Below are 11095 nucleotides of genomic sequence, written 5' to 3' on the forward strand. Positions count from 1 at the left end.
GAGGATGCTCCCTATAGTGGTGGAGACTAGGACCAGAGGACACATAGAGTGGATGTGCAGAGGATGTTTCCTATAGTGTGGGAGTCCAGGACCAGAGGGCACAGATAGAGTAGATGTGGAGAGGATGATTCCTATAGTGGGGGAGTCTAGGACCAGAGGGCACAGATAGAGTGGATGTGGAGAGGATGTTTACGATAGTGGGGGAGTCTAGGACCAGAGGACTCAGATAGAGTGGATGTGGAGAGGATGTTTCCTCTAGTGGGGGAGTCTAGGACCAGAGGGCACCGATACAGTGGGTGTGGCGATAATGTTTCCTGTAGTGGGGGTCTAGGACCAGAGGACACAGATAGACTGGATGTGGAGAGGGTATTTCCTATAGTGGGGGAGTCTTGGACCAGAGGACACAGATAGAGTGGATGTGGAGAGGATGTTTCCTATAGTGGGCGAGTCTAGGACCAGAGGACACAGATAGAGTGGATGTGGAGAGGATGTTTCCTATAGTGGGGGAGTCTAGGACCTGAGGACACAGATAGAGTGGATGTGGAGAGGGTATTTCCTATAGTGGAAGAGTCTAGGACCAGAGGACACAGATAGAGTGGATGTGAAAAGGGTATTTCCTATAGTGGGAGAGTATAGGACCAGAGGACACAGATAGAGTGGATGTGGAGAGGATGTTTCATATAATGGGGGAGTCTAGGACCAGAGGACACAGACAGAGTGGATGTGGAGAGGGTATTTCCTATAGTGGGATAGTCCAGGACCAGAGGACTCATATAGAGTGGATGTGGAGAGGATGTTTCCTCTAGTGGGGGAGTCTAGGACCAGAGGGCACCGATAAAGTGGGTGTGGCGATAATGTTTCCTGTAGTGGGGGTCTAGGACCAGAGGACACAGATAGAGTGGATGTGGAGAGGATGTTTCCTATAGTGGGGGAGTCTCGGACCACAGATAGAGTGGATGTGGAGAGGATGTTTCCTATAGTGGGGGAGTCTAGGATCAGAGGACACAGGTAGAGTGGATGTGGAGAGGATGATTCCTATAGTGGGGGAGTCTAGGACCAGAGGACACAGATAGAGTGGATGTGGAGAGGATGTTTCCTATAGTGGGGGAGTCTAGGACCTGAGGACACAGGTAGAGTGGATGTGGAGAGGATGTTTCCTATAGTGGAAGAGTCTAGGACCAGAGGACACAGATAGAGTGGATGAGGAGAGGATGTTTCCAATAGTGGGATAGTCCAGGACCAGAGACAAAGATAGAGTGGATGTGGAGAGGATGTTTCCTATAGTGGGGGAGTCTACGACCAGAGGACACAGATAGAGTGGATGTGGAGAGGATGTTTCCAATAGTGGGGGAGTCTAGGAGCAGAGGACACAGATAGAGTGGATGTGGTGAGGATGCTTCCTATAGTGGTGGAGACTAGGACCAGAGGACACAGATAGAGTGGATGTGCAGAGGATGTTTCCTATAGTGTGGGAGTCTAGGACCAGAGGGCACAGATAGAGTGCATGTGGAGAGGATGTTTCCTATAGTGTGGGAGTCTAGGAACAGAGGACACAGATAGAGTAGATGTGGAGAGGATTATTCCTATAGTGGGGGAGTCTAGGACCAGAGGGCACAGATACAGTGGATGTGGAGAGGATGTTTACGATAGTGGGGGAGTCTAGGACCAGAGGACTCAGATAGAGTGGATGTGGAGAGGATGTTTCCTCTAGTGGGGGAGTCTAGGACCAGAGGGCACCGATACAGTGGGTGTGGCGATAATGTTTCCTGTAGTGGGGGTCTAGGACCAGAGGACACAGATAGAGTGGATGTGGAGAGGGTATTTCCTATAGTGGGGGAGTCTTGGACCAAAGGACACAGATAGAGTGGATGTGGAGAGGATGTTTCCTATAGTGGGCGAGTCTAGGACCAGAGGACTCAGATAGAGTGGATGTGGAGAGGATGTTTCCTATAGTGGGGGAGTCTAGGACCTGAGGACACAGATAGAGTGGATGTGGAGAGGGTATTTCCTATAGTGGAAGAGTCTAGGACCAGAGGACACAGTTAGAGTGGATGTGGAGAGGGTATTTCCTACAGTGGGAGAGTCTAGGACCAGAGGACACAGATAGAGTAGATGTGCAGAGGATGTTTCCTATAGTGTGGGAGTCTAGGACCAGAGGGCACAGATAGAGTGCATGTGGAGAGGATGTTTCCTATAGTGGGGGAGTCTAGGAACAGAGGACACAGATAGAGTAGATGTGGAGAGGATGATTCCTATAGTGGGGGAGTCTAGGACCAGAGGTCACAGATAGAGTGGATGTGGAGAGGATGTTTACGATAGTGGGGGAGTCTAGGACCAGAGGACTCAGATAGAGTGGATGTGGAGAGGATGTTTCCTCTAGTGGGGGAGTCTAGCACCAGAGGGCACCGTTAAAGTGGGTGTGGCGATAATGTTTCCTGTAGTGGGGGTCTAGGACCGGAGGACACAGATAGAGTGGATGTGGAGAGGATGTTTCCTATAGTGGGGGAGTCTCGGACCACAGATAGAGTGGATGTGGAGAGGATGTTTCCTATAGTGGGGGAGTCTAGGTTCAGAGGACACAGGTAGAGTGGATGTGGAGAGGATGATTCCTATAGTGGGGGAGTCTAGGACCAGAGGACACAGATAGAGTGGATGTGGAGAGGATGTTTCCTATAGTGGGGGAGTCTAGGACCTGAGGACACAGGTAGAGTGGATGTGGAGAGGATGTTTCCTATAGTGGAAGAGTCTAGGACCAGAGGACACATAGAGTGGATGTGGAGAGGATGTTTCCTATAGTGGGGGAGTCTAGGATCAGAGGACACAGGTAGAGTGGATGTGGAGAGGATGTTTCCTCTAGTGGGGGAGTCTAGGACCAGAGGGCACCGATACAGTGGGTGTGGCGATAATGTTTCCTGTAGTGGGGGTCTAGGACCAGAGGACACAGATAGAGTGGATGTGGAGAGGGTATTTCCTATAGTGGGGGAGTCTTGGACCAGAGGACACAGATAGAGTGGATGTGGAGAGGATGTTTCCTATAGTGGGCGAGTCTAGGACCAGAGGACACAGATAGAGTGGATGTGGAGAGGATGTTTCCTATAGTGGGGGAGTCTAGGACCTGAGGACACAGATAGAGTGGATGTGGAGAGGGTATTTCCTATAGTGGAAGAGTCTAGGACCAGAGGACACAGATAGAGTGGATGTGAAAAGGGTATTTCCTATAGTGGGAGAGTATAGGACCAGAGGACACAGATAGAGTGGATGTGGAGAGGATGTTTCATATAATGGGGGAGTCTAGGACCAGAGGACACAGACAGAGTGGATGTGGAGAGGGTATTTCCTATAGTGGGATAGTCCAGGACCAGAGGACTCATATAGAGTGGATGTGGAGAGGATGTTTCCTCTAGTGGGGGAGTCTAGGACCAGAGGGCACCGATAAAGTGGGTGTGGCGATAATGTTTCCTGTAGTGGGGGACTAGGACCAGAGGACACAGATAGAGTGGATGTGGAGAGGATGTTTCCTATAGTGGGGGAGTCTCGGACCACAGATAGAGTGGATGTGGAGAGGATGTTTCCTATAGTGGGGGAGTCTAGGATCAGAGGACACAGGTAGAGTGGATGTGGAGAGGATGATTCCTATAGTGGGGGAGTCTAGGACCAGAGGACACAGATAGAGTGGATGTGGAGAGGATGTTTCCTATAGTGGGGGAGTCTAGGACCTGAGGACACAGGTAGAGTGGATGTGGAGAGGATGTTTCCTATAGTGGAAGAGTCTAGGACCAGAGGACACAGATAGAGTGCATGTGGAGAGGATGTTTCCTATAGTGTGGGAGTCTAGGAACAGAGGACACAGATAGAGTAGATGTGGAGAGGATTATTCCTATAGTGGGGGAGTCTAGGACCAGAGGGCACAGATAGAGTGGATGTGGAGAGGATGTTTACGATAGTGGGGGAGTCTAGGACCAGAGGACTCAGATAGAGTGGATGTGGAGAGGATGTTTCCTCTAGTGGGGGAGTCTAGGACCAGAGGGCACCGATACAGTGGGTGTGGCGATAATGTTTCCTGTAGTGGGGGTCTAGGACCAGAGGACACAGTTAGAGTGGATGTGGAGAGGGTATTTCCTACAGTGGGAGAGTCTAGGACCAGAGGACACAGATAGAGTAGATGTGCAGAGGATGTTTCCTATAGTGTGGGAGTCTAGGACCAGAGGGCACAGATAGAGTGCATGTGGAGAGGATGTTTCCTATAGTGGGGGAGTCTAGGAACAGAGGACACAGATAGAGTAGATGTGGAGAGGATGATTCCTATAGTGGGGGAGTCTAGGACCAGAGGTCACAGATAGAGTGGATGTGGAGAGGATGTTTACGATAGTGGGGGAGTCTAGGACCAGAGGACTCAGATAGAGTGGTTGTGGAGAGGATGTTTCCTCTAGTGGGGGAGTCTAGCACCAGAGGGCACCGATAAAGTGGGTGTGGCGATAATGTTTCCTGTAGTGGGGGTCTAGGACCGGAGGACACAGATAGAGTGGATGTGGAGAGGATGTTTCCTATAGTGGGGGAGTCTCGGACCACAGATAGAGTGGATGTGGAGAGGATGTTTCCTATAGTGGGGGAGTCTAGGTTCAGAGGACACAGGTAGAGTGGATGTGGAGAGGATGATTCCTATAGTGGGGGAGTCTAGGACCAGAGGACACAGATAGAGTGGATGTGGAGAGGATGTTTCCTATAGTGGGGGAGTCTAGGACCTGAGGACACAGGTAGAGTGGATGTGGAGAGGATGTTTCCTATAGTGGAAGAGTCTAGGACCAGAGGACACAGATAGAGTGGATGTGGAGAGGATGTTTCCAATAGTGGGATAGTCCATGACCAGAGACAAAGATAGAGTGGATGTGGAGAGGATGTTTCCAATAGTGGGGGAGTCTACGACCAGAGGACACAGATAGAGTGGATGTGGAGAGGATGTTTCCAACAGTTGGGGAGTCTAGGACCAGAGGACACAGTTAGAGTGGATGTGGAGAGGATGTTTCCAATAGTGGGGGAGTCTAGGAGCAGAGGACACAGATAGAGTGGATGTGGTGAGGATGCTTCCTATAGTGGTGGAGACTAGGACCAGAGGACACATAGAGTGGATGTGCAGAGGATGTTTCCTATAGTGTGGGAGTCTAGGACCAGAGGGCACAGATAGAGTAGATGTGGAGAGGATGATTCCTATAGTGGGGGAGTCTAGGACCAGAGGGCACAGATAGAGTGGATGTGGAGAGGATGTTTACGATAGTGGGGGAGTCTAGGACCAGAGGGCACCGATACAGTGGGTGTGGTGATAATGTTTCCTGTAGTGGGGGTCTAGGACCAGAGGACACAGATAGAGTGGATGTGGAGAGGATGTTTCCTATAGTGGGCGAGTCTAGGACCAGAGGACACAGATAGAGTGGATGTGGAGAGGATGTTTCCTATAGTGGGGGAGTCTAGGACCTGAGGACACAGATAGAGTGGATGTGGAGAGGGTGTTTCCTATAGTGGAAGAGTCTAGGACCAGAGGACACAGATAGAGTGGATGTGAAAAGGGTATTTCCTATAGTGGGAGAGTATAGGACCAGAGGACACAGATAGAGTGGATGTGGAGAGGATGTTTCATATAATGGGGGAGTCTAGGACCAGAGGACACAGACAGAGTGGATGTGGAGAGGGTATTTCCTATAGTGGGATAGTCCAGGACCAGAGGACTCAGATAGAGTGGATGTGGAGAGGATGTTTCCTCTAGTGGGGGAGTCTAGGACCAGAGGGCACCGATAAAGTGGGTGTGGCGATAATGTTTCCTGTAGTGGGGGTCTAGGACCAGAGGACACAGATAGAGTGGATGTGGAGAGGATGTTTCCTATAGTGGGGGAGTCTCGGACCACAGATAGAGTGGATGTGGAGAGGATGTTTCCTATAGTGGGGGAGTCTAGGATCAGAGGACACAGGTAGAGTGGATGTGGAGAGGATGATTCCTATAGTGGGGGAGTCTAGGACCAGAGGACACAGATAGAGTGGATGTGGAGAGGATGTTTCCTATAGTGGGGGAGTCTAGGACCTGAGGACATTGGTAGAGTGGATGTGGAGAGTATGTTTCCTATAGTGGAAGAGTCTAGGACCAGAGGACACAGATAGAGTGGATGTGGAGAGGATGTTTCCAATAGTGGGATAGTCCAGGACCAGAGACAAAGATAGAGTGGATGTGGAGAGGATGTTTCCAATAGTGGGGGAGTCTAGGAGCAGAGGACACAGATAGAGTGGATGTGGTGAGGATGCTTTCTATAGTGGTGGAGACTAGGACCAGAGGACACAGATAGAGTGCATGTGGAGAGGATGTTTCCTATAGTGTGGGAGTCTAGGAACAGAGGACACAGATAGAGTAGATGTGGAGAGGATGATTCCTATAGTGGGGGAGTCTAGGACCAGAGGGCACAGATAGAGTGGATGTGGAGAGGATGTTTACGATAGTGGGGGAGTCTAGGACCAGAGGACTCAGATAGAGTGGATGTGGAGGGGATGTTTCCTCTAGTGGGGGAGTCTAGGACCAGAGGGCACCGATACAGTGGGTGTGGCGATAATGTTTCCTGTAGTGGGGGTCTAGGACCAGAGGACACAGATAGAGTGGATGTGGAGAGGGTATTTCCTATAGTGGGGGAGTCTTGGACCAGAGGACACAGATAGAGTGGATGTGGAGAGGATGTTTCCTATAGTGGGCGAGTCTAGGACCAGAGGACACAGATAGAGTGGATGTGGAGAGGATGTTTCCTATACTGGGGGAGTCTAGGAACTGAGGACACAGATAGAGTGGATGTGGAGAGGGTACTTCCTATAGTGGAAGAGTCTAGGACCAGAGGACACAGATAGAGTGGATGTGAAAAGGGTATTTCCTATAGTGGGAGAGTCTAGGACCAGAGGACACAGATAGAGTGGATGTGGAGAGGATGTTTTATATAATGGGGGAGTCTAGACCAGAGGACACAGACAGAGTGGATGTGGAGAGGGTATTTCCTACAGTGGGAGAGTCTAGGAACAGAGGACACAGATAGAGTGGATGTGGAGAGGGTATTTCCTATAGTGGGATAGTCCAGGACCAGAGGACTCAGATAGAGTGGATGTGGAGAGGATGTTTCCTCTAGTGGGGGAGTCTAGGACCAGAGGGCACCGATAAAGTGGGTGTGGCGATAATGTTTCCTGTAGTGGGGGTCTAGGACCAGAGGACACAGATAGAGTGGATGTGGAGAGGATGTTTCCTATAGTGGGGGAGTCTCGGACCACAGATAGAGTGGATGTGGAGAGGATGTTTCCTATAGTGGGGGAGTCTAGGATCAGAGGACACAGGTAGAGTGGATGTGGAGAGGATGATTCCTATAGTGGGGGAGTCTAGGACCAGAGGACACAGATAGAGTGGATGTGGTGAGGATGTTTCCTATAGTGGGGGAGTCTAGGACCTGAGGACATTGGTAGAGTGGATGTGGAGAGGATGTTTCCTATAGGGGAAGAGTCTAGGACCAGAGGACACAGATAGAGTGGATGTGGAGAGGATGTTTCCAATAGTGGGATAGTCCAGGACCAGAGACAAAGATAGAGTGGATGTGGAGAGGATGTTTCCAATAGTGGGGGAGTCTAGGACCAGAGGACACAGATAGAGTGGAAGTGGAGAGGATGTTTCCAATAGTGGGGGAGTCTAGGAGCAGAGGACACAGATAGAGTGGATGTGGTGAGGATGCTTCCTATAGTGGTGGAGACTAGGACCAGAGGACACAGATAGAGTGCATGTGGAGAGGATGTTTCCTATAGTGTGGGAGTCTAGGAACAGAGGACACAGATAGAGTAGATGTGGAGAGGATGATTCCTATAGTGGGGGAGTCTAGGACCAGAGGGCACAGATAGAGTGGATGTGGAGAGGATGTTTACGATAGTGGGGGAGTCTAGGACCAGAGGACTCAGATAGAGTGGATGTGGTGAGGATGTTTCCTCTGGTGGGGGAGTCTAGGACCAGAGGGCGCCGATACAGTGGGTGTGGCGATAATGTTTCCTGTAGTGGGGGTCTAGGACCAGAGGACACAGATAGAGTGGATGTGGAGAGGGTATTTCCTATAGTGGGGGACTCTTGGACCAGAGGACACACATAGAGTGGATGTGGAGAGGATGTTTCCTATAGTGGGCGAGTCTAGGACCAGAGGACCCAGACAGAGTGGATGTGGAGAGGATGTTTCCTATAGTGGGGGAGTCTAGGACCTGAGGACACAGATAGAGTGGATGTGGAGAGGGTATTTCCTATAGTGGAAGAGTCTAGGACCAGAAGACACAGATAGAGTGGATGTGAAAAGGGTATTTCCTATAGTGGGAGAGTCTAGGACCAGAGGACACAGATAGAGTGGATGTGGAGAGGATGTTTCATATAATGGGGGAGTCTAGGACCAGAGGACACAGACAGAGTGGATGTGGAGAGGGTATTTCCTACAGTGGGAGAGTCTAGGAACAGAGGACACAGATAGAGTGGATGTGGAGAGGGTATTTCCTATAGTGGGATAGTCCAGGACCAGAGACAAAGATCGAGTGGATGTGGAGAGGATGTTTCCTATAGTGGGGGATTCTACGACGAGAGGACACTGATAGAGTGGATGTGGAGAGGATGTTTCCAATAGTGGGGGAGTCTAGGACCAGAGGACACAGAGAATGGATGTGAAGAGGGTATTTCCAATAGTGGGGGAGTCAAGGACGAGAGGACACAGATAGAGTGGATGTGGAGAGGATGTTTCCTATAGTGGAAGAGTCTAGGAACAGAGGACACAGATAGAGTGGATGTGGAGAGGATGTTTCCTCTAGTGGGGGAGTCTAGGACCAGAGGGCACCGATACAGTGGGTGTGGCGATAATGTTTCCTGTAGTGGGGGTCTAGGACCAGAGGACACAGATAGAGTGGATGTGGAGAGGGTATTTCCTATAGTGGGGAGTCTTGGACCAGAGGACACAGATAGAGTGGATGTGGAGAGGATGTTTCCTATAGTGGGCGAGTCTAGGACCAGAGGACACAGATAGAGTGGATGTGGAGAGGATGTTTCCTATAGTGGGGGAGTCTAGGCACTGAGGACACAGATAGAGTGGATGTGGAGAGGGTATTTCCTATAGTGGAAGAGTCTAGGACCAGAGAACACAGATAGAGTGGATGTGAAAAGGGTATTTCCTATAGTAGGAGAGTCTAGGACCAGAGGACACAGATAGAGTGGATGTGGAGAGGATGTTTCATATAATGGGGGAGTCTAGACCAGAGGACACAGACAGAGTGGATGTGGAGAGGGTATTTCCTACAGTGGGAGAGTCTAGGAACAGAGGTCACAGATAGAGTGGATGTGGAGAGGGTATTTCCTATAGTGGGATAGTCCAGGACCAGAGGACTCAGATAGAGTGGATGTGGAGAGGATGTTTCCTCTAGTGGGGGAGTCTAGGACCAGAGGGCACCGATAAAGTGGGTGTGGCGATAATGTTTCCTGTAGTGGGGGTCTAGGACCAGAGGACACAGATAGAGTGGATGTGGAGAGGATGTTTCCTATAGTGGGGGAGTCTCGGACCACAGATAGAGTGGATGTGGAGAGGATGTTTCCTATAGTGGGGGAGTCTAGGATCAGAGGACACAGATAGAGTGGATGTGGAGAGGATGTTTCTTATAGTGGGGGAGTCTAGGACCTGAGGACATTGGTAGAGTGGATGTGGAGAGGATGTTTCCTATAGTGGAAGAGTCTAGGACCAGAGGACACAGATAGAGTGGATGTGGAGAGGATGTTTCCAATAGTGGGGGAGTCTAGGACCAGAGGACACAGATAGAGTGGAAGTGGAGAGGATGTTTCCAATAGTGGGGGAGTCTAGGAGCAGAGGACACAGATAGAGTGGATGTGGTGAGGATGCTTCCTATAGTGGTGGAGACTAGGACCAGAGGACACAGATAGAGTGCATGTGGAGAGGATGTTTCCTATAGTGTGGGAGTCTAGGAACAGAGGACACAGATAGAGTAGATGTGGAGAGGATGATTCCTATAGTGGGGGAGTCTAGGAACTGAGGACACAGATAGAGTGGATGTGGAGAGGGTATTTCCTATAGTGGAAGAGTCTAGGACCAGAGGACACAGATAGAGTGGATGTGAAAAGGGTATTTCCTATAGTAGGAGAGTCTAGGACCAGAGGACACAGATAGAGTGGATGTGGAGAGTATGTTTCATATAATGGGGGAGTCTAGACCAGAGGACACAGACAGAGTGGATGTGGAGAGGGTATTTCCTACAGTGGGAGAGTCTAGGAACAGAGGACACAGATAGAGTGGATGTGGAGAGGGTATTTCCTATAGTGGGATAGTCCAGGACCAGAGGACTCAGATAGAGTGGATGTGGAGAGGATGTTTCCTCTAGTGGGGGAGTCTAGGACCAGAGGGCACCGATAAAGTGGGTGTGGCGATAATGTTTCCTGTAGTGGGGGTCTAGGACCAGAGGACACAGATAGAGTGGATGTGGAGAGGATGTTTCCTATAGTGGGGGAGTCTAGGCACTGAGGACACAGATAGAGTGGATGTGGAGAGGGTATTTCCTATAGTGGAAGAGTCTAGGACCAGAGGACACAGATAGAGTGGATGTGAAAAGGGTATTTCCTATAGTGGTGGAGACTAGGACCAGAGGACACAGATAGAGTGCATGTGGAGAGGATGTTTCCTATAGTGTGGGAGTCTAGGAACAGAGGACACAGATAGAGTAGATGTGGAGAGGATGATTCCTATAGTGGGGGAGTCTAGGACCAGAGGGCACAGATAGAGTGGATGTGGAGAGGATGTTTACGATAGTGGGGGAGTCTAGGACCAGAGGACTCAGATAGAGTGGATGTGGTGAGGATGTTTCCTCTAGTGGGGGAGTCTAGGACCAGAGGGCACCGATACAGTGGGTGTGGCGATAATGTTTCCTGTAGTGGGGGTCTAGGACCAGAGGACACAGATAGAGTGGATGTGGAGAGGGTATTTCCTATAGTGGGGGAGTCTTGGACCAGAGGACACAGATAGAGTGGATGTGGAGAGGATGTTTCCTATAGTGGGCGAGTCTAGGA

Source organism: Hypanus sabinus (genome assembly GCF_030144855.1).
Source record: "Hypanus sabinus isolate sHypSab1 chromosome X1 unlocalized genomic scaffold, sHypSab1.hap1 SUPER_X1_unloc_8, whole genome shotgun sequence".
In the NCBI taxonomy this organism is placed as follows: domain Eukaryota; kingdom Metazoa; phylum Chordata; class Chondrichthyes; order Myliobatiformes; family Dasyatidae; genus Hypanus; species Hypanus sabinus.